This window comes from Schistocerca serialis, chromosome 4, assembly GCF_023864345.2.
Source record: "Schistocerca serialis cubense isolate TAMUIC-IGC-003099 chromosome 4, iqSchSeri2.2, whole genome shotgun sequence".
Classification (NCBI taxonomy): Eukaryota; Metazoa; Arthropoda; class Insecta; order Orthoptera; family Acrididae; genus Schistocerca; species Schistocerca serialis.
In genome coordinates this window covers 871797396-871810423 of record NC_064641.1, presented here as the reverse complement: position 1 = coordinate 871810423, position 13028 = coordinate 871797396, and the positions used below count along the sequence as shown (strand labels likewise).

Here is a 13028-nt window from a genome sequence, read left to right as displayed (position 1 = left end):
AAAGCTTTTCTTCCCTTTGTTGGCAACATTTCCTTCAAAATTGCAAGAAACCTCCACGGTTTCGAAGCGAAAGTGATTTTCCGTCCACCATCGAAGATTTCCGACCTGCTGGGATCAATGAAAGACGATCTGGTATTGATGAGGGCGGGAATTTATAAAATACCTTGTCAGTGTGGCATGACATATATAGGACAAACGTTGCGAACAGTAGAAGAACGTTGCACTGAACATCAACGCTGTACTCGCCTTTTGCAACCTAGCAAGTCTGCAGTTTTGCTGAGCATTGCATTTCCACTGGACACTCAATGGAGTATAACAAGACAACAATTTTGGCCACAGAAACATCATTTCGGGACTCCGTCATAAAAGAATCAGTGGAAATTCGTATGACAGACAATCTTATGAACCGTGACAATGGCTACCAGCTAGATAATGCGTGGAACCCCGTCATCTCTAAGATCTGCTCCAGACGAAACTGTCAGAGTACTCCGATGTCCGCGGCAATTGACAACACCGAAGACAGCTGACAAGGGAACCTCCCCATCGCACCCCCCTCAGATTTAGTTATAAGTTGGCACAGTGCATAGGCCTTGAAAAACTGAACACACATCAATCGTCAAAACAGGAAGAAGTTGTGTGGAACTATGAAAAAAATAAGCAAAATATACAAACTGAGTAGTCCATGCGCAGCATAGGCAACTTCAAGGAGACTCTGAGCTTAGGAGCGCCGTGGTCCCGTGGTTAGCGCGAGCGCCTGAAGAACGAGAGGTCCTTGTTTCAAGTCTTCCTTCGAGCGAAAATTTTAACTTTTTGTTTTCAGACAATTATTATCTGTCCGTCTGTCGTCCGATGCGAGGTAACTGCGCCGTAGTGTCGGGCAAGGTAGAAGAATGTTTTTAGCCATTCGCCAAGTGTACAAGTTAGTTGGGTCGACAACATATTCCTGTCATGTGACGCATATGCCGTCACCAGTGTCGTATAGAATATATCAGACGTGTTTTCCTGTGGAGGAATCGGTTGACCTATGGCCTTACGATCAAATGTTTTCGGTTCGCATTGGAAAGGAACGTCCTTTCGTCTACTAATAGCATGGTTTTGCGGTGCGGTCGCAAAACATAGACACTAAACTTATTACAGTGAACAGAGACGTCAGTGAACGAACGGACAGATCACAAATAAAAAAAACGAAAGTAAACTGTTCACTCGAGGGAAGACTTGAACCAAGGACCTCTCATGCCGCAGCCGCTCACGCTAACCACGGGACCACGGCGCTCCTGAGCTGACAGGTTCCTTGATGTTGCGTATCGTGCTCATGGACTACTCAGTTTGTACGTTTTGCTTATTTTTTTCATAGTTCTCCTTCTTCCTTTTTTCTCGATTGATGGGTGTTCAGTTTTTCAAGGCCTATCCACTGTGCCTACTTATAACTAAATCTGAGGGGGGTGCGATGGGGAGGTTCCCTTGTGAGTTCTGCAGTTCCACCAGCGAGGGCGCTGCTGGCGGGCGGTGTGCTTCGTCTGTCAATATGATTTTGACGCACGCGCGGAATACTAGCTGCGCGCTATATATTGCGGAACGGAGGGCGTCTTCGTCGGTCTTCGATGGCTCACCTGAGGATAGCTGGCACTTGTCCAGTCGAAATATCGTGGATGGAAGCTAACGACGACCGGCTGCAAGAACGAAATCTTTTTGAATAAGTCAGGAGCTAGCGTTGCAAATGAACTGTTAACCGGACGCTTAAAAGAGTATAATTAATGGGAAACAGTAAGATAGACAACAAACATTTGACAATGATATCGGACTAGATCAGGAGCAGCTCGTTGTTTCCATACTGGGAAAGGCTGCGACATTTACCGATCGCGACAATGGTCCCACGTCTCTCTGAAGGTGTAAAAACTGTGGCTCCTATCCTTTCATAATCAGCTACTAAATAAAACTTCCTGGCAGATTAAAACTGTGTGCCGGACCGAGACTCGAACTCTGGACCTTTGTCTTTCGCGGGCAAGTGCTCGCAGGAGAGCTTCTGTGAAGTTTGGAAGGTGGGAGACGAGGTAATGGTGGAATTAGAGCTGTGAGGACGGGGCGTGAATCGTCCTTGGGTAGCTCAGTTGGTAGAGCACTTGCCCGCGAAAAGCAAAGGTCCCGAGTTTGAGTCTCGGTCCGGCACACAGTTTTAATCTGCCAGGAAGTTTCATATCAGCGCACACTCCGCTGTAGAGTGAAAATTTCATTCTAGCTACACTAAAGCTCAACAAACTGTACTAGAAATGACGCACTTTCGAAGGATCTTTCATTGAATTGCATCTTCCTTTGAACTGCATATATGAAACCACGAAACTTAAGCTTCGCTGCATGCTTGATATTTTTCGAGTTTTCAGTTCTGTTTTTAATGTGTGTTCAGTTCGCGACGAAACCTCGTGGCATCACAGATCCTCTGCTGTATTTAGTTGACAGAAGCAACATGCCGCATTTGTCACGTTTCGTATTTGTGCTTGCGTATTGCGAAAATAAGCAGTTTCAGTGAAAAACCGCACTAAGGTCTCTCCAAAATGCGTCAATCTTTATTACGGTCCGATGCAAAAAAAAGTGTCAGTAACTATTGCATCGTTGGCTAAAAATGTTACCAATGCATACTGTGCTCTTTCGAGACTCAAGGTATGCTTCAATTACTCAAATGAAAATAAAACTCATAAAAACTCAGGCAGAATACTGTCACAACAAAGCGAAACTTGCTAATAACGCACTTCATCCCACGAACACCATCAATCAGCAATTAAATTGTTAGCAGCTGAGGGTAAAGGCACATATCTCGGGCCTTTATTTGATTCTTGTTACTCTTGCCCGGCGGTGACATTTCCGTTACAGTATTCTAACGCACACTAACGAGACATTTACAGACTTAGCATTTAGCATGCATTTGCTGCACTGGCTAGAACTGCCAGTGTCAGAAACAAGAAAAGTATCTTTAATATTATCAAGAAAGCGATGTTAAACGTCGATTAATGAAGTATCAATACTTATTTCTTTCATATTATGACAATGGATGTAGCAGTAGATATCTCTGTGTGTTTCACATCTCCTCCTGAATCACTGCCGGCCGGAGTGGCGGTTCTGGGCGCTTCAGTCTGGAACCGCGCGATCGATGCGGTCGCAGGTTCGAATCCTGCCTCGGGCATGGATGTGTGTGATGTCTTTAGGTTAGTTAGGTTTAAGTAGTTCTAAGTTCTAGGGGACTGATGACTTCAGCTGTTAAGTTCCATAGTGCTCAGAGCCATTTGAACTATTTGAACCTAAACCACTGGTTCGATTTCAACCAAACTTGGTACGTTTACCGCTTATTGTCTACAAAGAATCGCCATGTGTGTAAGAACCACCTTCCCATCAACACGGTGGGGTTGGGGGTGAAAACGAAGTGTAGACCACGACGCGCGAATATCCAGACTTTCATCCAGTATTTGAGAATGAGAACACTTAGTGACTTTCAATAAACCTGACACATAATTTCAAACTTCTACGAAAGTTTTTATCACTGATAACGCCCACCAAACGATGAAAGGGAAACAGTTTATTGCTTACTACATTTTCGCTGTTCATGTAGTAAAACTGCTATTTTAATTTATTGCTTCTTTACTAACAAATCTATTTGCAAAACAGTTTGCACGCAGTATTCGCATATACCACTGCGTGTACCTACAACATTATATCATTTTATGACAATTAAGAAGATAGGATGTCGCCGGGCGGTGTAGCCGAGCGGTTCTTGGCGCTTCAGTCTGGAACCGCGCGACCGCTACGGTCGCAGGTTCGAATCCTGCCTCGGGCATGGATGTTTGTGATGTCCTTAGGTCAGTTAGGTTAAAGTAGTTCTAAGGGACTGATGACCTCAGATGTTAAGTCCCATAGTGCTCGGAGCCATTTGAACCAACATAGGATGTCATAAACATTGAACTGCGTGAAAACGAAAGTGCACAGCGAAATCGCTAGAGATATAGGTGAAATAAGTGTACAAATATGAATGAAATGTATTAAATATGTCTGCAGCTCGTGGTCTTGCGGTAGCGTTCTCGCTTCTCGCACACGGGGTCCCGGGTTCGATTCCCGGCGGGGTCAGGGATTTTTCCCTGCCTCGAGATGACTGGGTGTTTTGTGCCGTCTTCATCATCATCGTCATTCATTCCCATTAATGTCGGAGGAAGGCAATGGCAAACCACCTCCGCTAGGACCTTGCCTAGTCGGTGGTGAGGGTCTTCCGCATCGTCCCCTTAGCTCCTCAGAATATGGGACCTCATCATCATTATATTAAATATATGCGAGATTTAGATGACAGCTGCATATTCGTGCAAAACTGCTGTGAAAGAACTGATCTGAATCACGTGGACCGATTTGAACCAAACTTTGTACACATATCATTTACAATCTGGAAAGCAATAGTGTAAAGGTAAGAACGAGCAAACTCCTACTGGGGATAACATAGAGAGAGGCGGGGGAAGGAAGAGATGGATGGAGTTGGGGGCGGAAAGCGGCGAGAAAGATATGGGGGAGGATGAAATGCAGAGAGAAAGAGAGGGAGATGGAAAGTGAAGAATGAATGAGGAGGAGATGGATAGAGAAAGGGTGGAGGAGGAGTTGGACGAAGTGTGGAGGAGGAACTGGACAGAGAAAGGGGAGACAGAGAGAGAGATTGGGAGGGGGGGGGAGATACGTGGTGATTGAAAGAAACAGGGGGAGGAGGAGGCAGAGGGGGCAGGATGAGAGGGCTCAGAGGGAGTAGGAGGAGATGGAGAGAGGGCGAAAGAGGAGAAGGACCAAGTGCGGAGGAACAGATGGACAGAGTCGGGTGGAGTAGATGGACAGAGAGAGGCAGGAGGAGATGGACTAATAGAGTTGGAATAAATACATAGCCGGGCTACACCTGGTACTCATATAGCAGAGATGTACAGAGGGAGGGTTTTGAGAGTGGAAGGTTCATGCATTCTGTTGATTCCCTTTGATCACATGCAGCGCAATGTGAAAATCGTGCGGAGACTGGTAACACAGATTTAGGCTGAAAAACTGGGCCTTTGGAAAGCCCATAAGAGCTGTACTCTGTAGAAGGCACTAATAGACGTGGAGGCACTACTCATGAAGCTAACCAGCATTTCAAAGCGAAGCCTTAACGCTAGCTACTACCCTTTCGAAAAACATAACTCGATATCAACAGTCCGACAGAGTTGAATGTCATTATTAAAATCAGTGTGGAAAATATTAGGAATGATTCCTGAAAATTTAAATTCTGTAATAACATCATTGAAAACATATTCTGGGGCTGCTCCGGCTAAGAGCCTCTAACTGTAAATCGTGTCTGCACTAGACAATAATCGAGCTTGTGAGAATAAAATAAAATCCACGCTCAGGGTGAAAAAAGAGGTGGTACCTGATTGGTTGAGGGTAATGCTGTCGTAGGAGCAGCGAGGACGACTGTGTGTTCTAGCTCCTCTTCATAGGTGGCATTATACGTACGGAACTTACACGGTGACGCCGGAATGTTAATCATTTGTATATCCATCTATGTAGCATACCTCATGCTATTTTTTTTAATTTTTTTTTGCATGTTACCTTTGGTGTCTTGCAATTTGTATTGACTGCAGTGTACTGATGTCGGTTTTAAGTGAGTGCAAAATACATCTATAATTTCACAGAATCTCTGTAGAACGAACTGTCGGATTTGTATGGTTCTTCAAATCATTTGTTCTTTAACGCAAAGGAATTACTCTTGGTGACAGTCATTATAATGTTCTATCAGCTAGTAAGCGGTCTGTGTAGGGGTTAGAAAAGATACCGCAACTCATTACTGTGCCTAATATCGTTCAGAAAAACAGCTGACATCCAAAACATATACAAGTCGTCTCAGAATGAATAAACACACTCCGTAACGCCGATTATATGTGATCTGAGCTGAGAAGAAAGTACGAAAAATGTTTCAGATTAAGTAATGTCCAAAGTCGAACTGATTCATCAGTGAATCGTTCAATCATCAATGTCATTCTCAAAAGAGAGAAGTCTTCCGAAGTAAGAGTGATTTCAGGTGTGCGGCAGGGGAGTGTCGTAGGACAGTTGCTATTCAAAATATATACAAATGACCTCGTGGATAACATCGGAACTTCACTGAGGCTTTTTGCGGATGATGTTGTAGTATATCGAGAGGTTGTAACAATGGAAAATTGTACTGAAATACAGAAGGATCTGCAACGAATTCACGCATGGTGCAGGGAATGGCAATTGAATCTCAATGTAGACAAGTGTAATGCGCTGAGAATACTTAGAAAGAAAGAAATTTTATCATTTAGCTACAATATAGCAGGTCAGCAACTGGAAGCAGTTAATTCTATAAATTATCTGAGAGTAGGCATCAGGAGTGATTTGAAATGGAATGATCATATAAAATTAATCGTCGGTAAAGCAGACGCCAGACTGAGATTCATTGGAAGAATCCTAAGGAAATGCAATACGAAAACAAGGGAAGTAGGTTACAGTACGCTTGTTCGCCCACTGCTTGAATTTTGCTCACCGGTGTGGGATCCATACCAGATAGTGTTGATGGAAGAGATAGAGAAGATCCAACGGAGGAGCAGCGCGCCTCGTTACAGGATCATTTAGTAATCGCGAAAGCGTTACGGAGATGATAGATAAACTCCAGTGGAGAACTCTGCAAGAGAGACGGTCAGTGGCTCAGTACGAGAACATACCTTCACCGAGGAGTCAAGCAATATATTGCTCCCTCCTACGTATATCTCGCGAAGAGACCATGAGGATAAAATCGGAGATATTAGAGTCCATACAGAGTCATACCGACAATCTTTCCTTCCACGAACTATACGAGACTGGAATAGAAGGGAGAAGCGCTGGGGGTACTCAAGGTACCCTCCGCCACACACTGTCAGGTGGCTTGCGGAGTATGGATGTAGATGTAGATCTAGAATCGTGGTTTCAGGTCACATAGAATGTCCATCGCAACGGTGAGAGAGAAAACTATATTGCAGTTTTTCATAATAAATCTTTCACTATAAAATGTCTTACTCTCATGCTGTTACTACTAATGAGAACATGAAGTATTATCTTTGGTATTAACTGGCTTGGTTAGAATTCTATGCTTGTGAAATTTAAAATTGTAAGTGCACCAATTTCTGTTCACACTGGCAGATGTGACTTCGTCAAGAAAAAACAAGCAGGTTCTACGTAATAAATAATACCTGTAATTGTCTCAGTGAGATAGCCGCAATGGCGGCTGAACGGGTCGCAACCAAACCGTGTAATTCTAATTACAAAAACTCGCCTCTTCATCCATGAGATAAGTAGTTAAAGCGTAATGTTGACATTAAAATGAAGGAACAGAATACAATGAATTCCATTTTATCGTTACTTATTATTCAAGAAGACTTACATGGATAATATGTCTGTATAGATACAAGCAAGAAGGAGACCATCAGATCAGATAACAAGAGAAGAATGAAACAAATGACAAAAAGAGGCGGAGATGCCTCCCCTTTACTCAAGGACATCACAGCTATTATGATTCAAGTTCAAACACAAATTCTGTTCTTATCATAGAAGTACTGTTTTCTTTTCAGTAAAACCTCACTGTCCATTCAAGATAAGTTGTAGAGGCAAAGAAAAAAATGCCATTGTGACCTATCAAGATCGGGTGTGATTTTCAAGGAAATCTTTCACCTTTATTCCTCCAAAATGGTGTCAAATTCAGGTGCAATGATTGATGTGGATAGCCATCATGCAACCTTCTCTCCAGAGTAGATCAGAAAGCATCAATAATATTCAGGCCTGATGACCAGCGGCAAGGAGAGATGCGACAATTCATCATCGTGCTCACAAAACCTGTGTGAACCGCGGTTATGTGGTCTTGGAACACAGAATTACTACTGGGGGATAAACACGCTACAATCTGACGGATCTGATATGCCAAAATGGTCCAATAATGTTTGGAGGTAATGACACCTTGCAGACTACCAGTGGGCTCGTGGAATAGCACGAGATGTCTCCCCCGCCATGTTTCACTCTTGGGACTAAACTCGTACAGAAGTTTTAAAAATTGGTAAACGGGACTTTTACGACCAAATGACTTCCTTCCATTGCTCCACAGTCCAGGTTTTTCAGCTTTGTCACCACAGTTTCCTTTTACAGGCATTTGCATCACTGATTTTTAGTTTTGGAGTTCCAGCTCGCTGATTCCCAGCTTGTGGGGATCGCTTCGTGTTGTTTTGCTGCTATTAGGATTAGCAAGCTGCGGCTTTGCGTTCCGCAATGACTTTTGCGCCTGACTGCGTCTTATTTGTCGTCAAAATCCCCTTCTGGTGTGGCGATTGCACACTCTAACCTTGTGTACCAGTAACACAACCGGTTTGTAGTTGCAACACTTCTTTATTGATTACACATACACATGAATTTCATCAGCAGTAATAATCAATTAACAACATTTGCATATCAAGACCCTCTCCACAATTAGTATTTACAATATTAACCGTCACACTTGTGACAACGGCCCCTTTACGTGCCGGTAACAACACCCAAAGTAATAGATGAAATAGATAACCAAATGTATACACTGTCGGCTATCGCCTTTCTCACTCAGTTTTACACTTACTGAAAAGGTAAAATTAATTTGATACTATCTGACCTGAAGAGGGTACTATTAATTGTTCTGTTTACACTTAGCATTCTATTACACTCAACGTCCGGAAGATTCTAGACTTCATGCAAGCTTAAGGCAAAACGTCAATTTGATGAACATGTGATGGACGCGAGCAGACGTTAATCTATTACGATTTCACAAACACACGATACAAAGGGTGAACTTATACTCAGCTTTGGGCAGTAGGAAATCTTCTGCCTAAAACAAGCCTCTCGTTGAATGGAATGGAGAAATCGCGGTTTAACGGGGTCCGGACGGCCCTGAGTTCAAATCCTGAGATTTCCGTCACACTGTAAGCTCGCGGGGCGAGGTTTGCTCGCGTCGACCAGTATACACGTTTCTGAAAACAGGAAAACATGAGCGGCAGACGCACTGTAGTATACACAAATATATGTATAGAAAAGCAATACCTTAATATAAACATATTACAAGTTAACCAATGAACAGAATTAAGGAACCTAGTTCCCTCTGATAAAAAAAAAATCTAGATACTACGTGAAAAGATGTCTCAGTCCACATCCAATGACTTAAGGTCCACCTTACAAGATAATCTGTCTTTGCTGAATGGCTGACACCACATAAATCAAACGTGCAGTACCTAACGTAACAATCAACCTCTAGATAGGTATTTGAAACTGCAACAGAAAACTAACGTCACTTCAGTAGGTCGCTAATGCAATAAGCTCGGCCCCTATGGCCACAGACCAAAATACACACGGCCTCTATCCGACAATAAAACACAATGTGACCTATGTTCATCATGGCCACTTGCCTTCCATACACACAAGAAATTATTAAGAAACAACAACTACCACTAATTCGTAAAACCAGAAAATTCTGAATCTATAACTAAATTAAGAAATGACGTTCAAGTGAACCAGCTACCTTCAGCGTGCCACTAAGCACCAAATCCAAACTTACAAATGCGAGGCGATATTTCTAGCCAGTTTAGTAACATAATTTCATGGCCTCGCCACCACTGCAGTGAATGTTTTGCTGGCCACTAGCACGAGCAACCGCAGTAGTCAACAGTCTTTAAGTACACAGTAATATTCACTATATATAGAAGGAGGAACCCACCACGAAAGCTTGGCGATTAATTTTTTTCTTCTTCATGTGAAATTCACACGCCATCCATCCACATAGCTCTCGAGGTATTGGCAAATCCTGGCCGCCACTGGCAAACTTTAATATATTCCGGCAGCGGCCCATGCTTCTTCGTTGCTCCAACTCAACTCGTCCTTACAGCATACGGCCGTGCCACGTGACATGGTGTCGCCAACTCCCCACAACGACAACATCGAAAGCACGTCACGTCACAGACTGACTCGGCTCATGTGCGGACCCACTATCCTCGACTGGCGCACGCGCGCCACCATAAATAGACCTCAAAGACACAAAGAAAACAAGGGACAGGGGCAACGATCAAAGATGGAAGTAAGAATCGATATCGATATCCCCCTGCGCCAGAAACCCACCGGCTCACCCTTCAATGACCGTCTGTCACTATCATTCAACACAGACTTTAGTCCGCGTTGTGATTTAGCGAAAAGGTAGGAAGATCGGATTTGACGTCCCGTGGACATCGAGATCGTAAGAAGCGGAGAGAGAGTTCGTATTGTGTCAAGAAAGGGGAAGGAAACAGGCCGTGCCGTTTCAAAGGAACCATCCCGGCATATACTTGGAGAGATTTAGGGAATTCACGGGAAACCTAAATCTGGATTGCCGGACTCGGGTTTGAACTGTCGTCTTCCCGAATGCGAGTGACTTAGCGGATGTTGTTTCTTTGCCTTCCTCGTATGCGGTAGGGTCAATAGTTTCTCGATTGCACTTGGCTCCTACATAACGCGCTCATAACTATGCAGAACACAGACACTAATAGCGTAGTGACGGCTTTGCTGAGTTGCCGTTCGTGTCAAGTTCAATAGCTCAACCTGTAGGCTTGCCTAGCATCTACTTTTATGTCCAAGAACTTTTTTCTCGCGGAGTTCCAACCCCTGTCTGTACTAATACACATTTGTTGTAATCATCAGACGTCGTAGTAATGTAATACGGCGCTGACTGACTGGAATGTAGACGAAAAGCCAATAATTACAGTAAATACGCAACGTAAGGAAACTCAGGGATCGGCTGTTTTAACCACAACACTCGACGCTTTGTGACTGCGCATTCCGATAAACGGGAAATAACTCAAATTCTTTGTTCCTCTCGCCTGTAGGTGAATTAAAGAGGGTTAAATACAGTGAAACTATGCTGTTGTTGATTTAACGACGGTCCGTAAGACGAAATTAAATATTCTTGTTTTACTGTGCTTCCACGACGAGACATTCTCGAGCGCCTGATTAACTTAGTAATAGGATCTTTGGCAAGGAAGCTCTTACCTCTTGTGAAGTATGGCGGCATAACTTGGCTCGATGCAATTACCTATTGTCGCCCGTCGCAGGCGCCGTCTTCTTTGATGGCACGCGCAGTTATGAGGCGTTTAAGTAGCACCTCTATGCCTCACGGCGCGTGCGCCAAAGTCGATAGAGAGGAACGATAGGGTTCGTAAAAAAAAAACCGGTCGAACGATATTAAAAATTTTGTTCCGCTAGCTGGGGGGGGGGGGGGGGGGGGAGTTGCCGCCGCGACTTGTAGATACGAAGTATTAACGGGGACTCGATGTGAGCCGTCTCGTAGCGGCCCCGCTTTATTTTTACGCAGACTGCGCGAAAGAGCGCAGATAACCGGCCGTCTGATTATTTTGATGCGTGATGGGGCGCCCGCACTTTACTCGGCCAGAGGCGGGGACGTTATTTCGAGATCGGGCACTACATTATGCGTCCGCAGTCGTAAATAAGCAGTAACTGCGCATTCCGACGTCCGCCATTATTAATTCACGCGGGCCGCCGGTAGCACATCGTAACAATAAAGCCGGAGTGGCCATCAGCGTGGCGTGAGCGCAGGGCGTAACTCCGGCTGCAGGGGTGCGGGCTATCGCCTCTCCGCTCTGGCGGAAGCGGGCCGTGCTAAGGGCACGGACGGACGCCCCTCTCCGGTTAAGTGGAGGGAGGGACCAGCTGCCGCCGTGAAACCAGCTGGTGCCGTGTCACGGGGCTGACGGGGGACGCTCGGAACAGGAACTTACGGCTCCGATCAAAACAGTTGCAGTGACGCACAGTACGCCAACACACTTCAAGGGTCTGGAGACAATTAAAAAAAAAATGGCGGGGGGGGGGGGGGCTGTACGCATTCCGACTTTAGTCTCTCAGAATGAGATTTTCACTCTGCAGCGGAGTGTGCGCTGATATGAAACTTCCTGGCAGATTAAAACTGTGTGCCTGACCGAGATTCGAACTCGGGACCCCCTGCCTTTCGCGGGCAAGTGCTCTACCAACTGAGCTACCGAACCACAACTCACGCTCGGTACTCACAGCTTTACTTCTGCCAGTACCTCGTCTCCTACCTTCCAAGGTAGGAGACGAGGTACTGACAGAAGTACCACCTTCCAAGGTAGGAGACGAGGTACTGGCAGAAGTAAAGCTGTGAGTACCGGGCGTGAGTCGTGCTTCGGTAGCTCAGTTGGTAGAGCACTTGCCCGCGAAAGGCAAAGGTCCCGAGTTCGAGTCTCGGTCGGGCATACAGTTTTAATCTGCGAGGAAGTTTCTTTAGTCTCTCAGTCTCTACCGTTTCTCTCTCTCTCTCTCTCTCTTATTTCGTATTAAAGCGTTTTGATTTTAATGTACACAACTGGCCATTAAAATTGTTTCACCAAGAACCCATGAACTATGGACCTTGCCGTTGGTGGGGAGGCTTGCGTGCCTCAACGATACAGATAGCCGTACCGTAGGTGCAACCACAACGGAGGGGTATCTGTTGAGAGGCCAGACAAACGTTCCTGAAGAGAGGCAGCGGCCTTTTCAGTAGTTGCAGGGGTAACAGTCTGGATGATTGACTGATCTGGCCTTGTAACACTAACCAAAACGGCCTTGCTGTGCTGGTACTGCGAACGGCTGAAAGCAAGGGGAAACTACAGCCGTAATTTTTCCAGAGGGCATGCAGCTTTACTGTATGATTAAATGATGATGGCGTCCTCTTGGGTAAAATAGTCCCCCATTCTGATCTCCGGTCGAGGACTTCTCAGGAGAATGTTGATATGAGCGTGGAATGTCAGATCCCTTAATCGGGCAGGTAGGTTAGAAAATTTAAAAAGGGAAATGGATAGGTTAAAGTTAGATATAGTGGGAATTAGTGAAGTTCGGTGGCAGGAGGAACAAGACTTTTGGTCAGGTGAGTACAGGGTTATAAATACAAAATCAAGTAGGGGTAATGCAGGAGTAGGTTTAATAATGAATAAAAAAATAGG

The 13028-nt window shown here is 44.8% G+C and overlaps 1 non-coding gene across 1 annotated transcript; it reads left to right on the top strand.

Annotated features, from left to right (window-relative positions):
* Positions 1-12228: 12228 nt before the first annotated feature.
* Positions 12229-12303, top strand: Trnas-cga (transfer RNA serine (anticodon CGA)). The gene has a single exon. It is a non-coding gene; the product is annotated as a tRNA-Ser (tRNA).
* Positions 12304-13028: the final 725 nt, after the last annotated feature.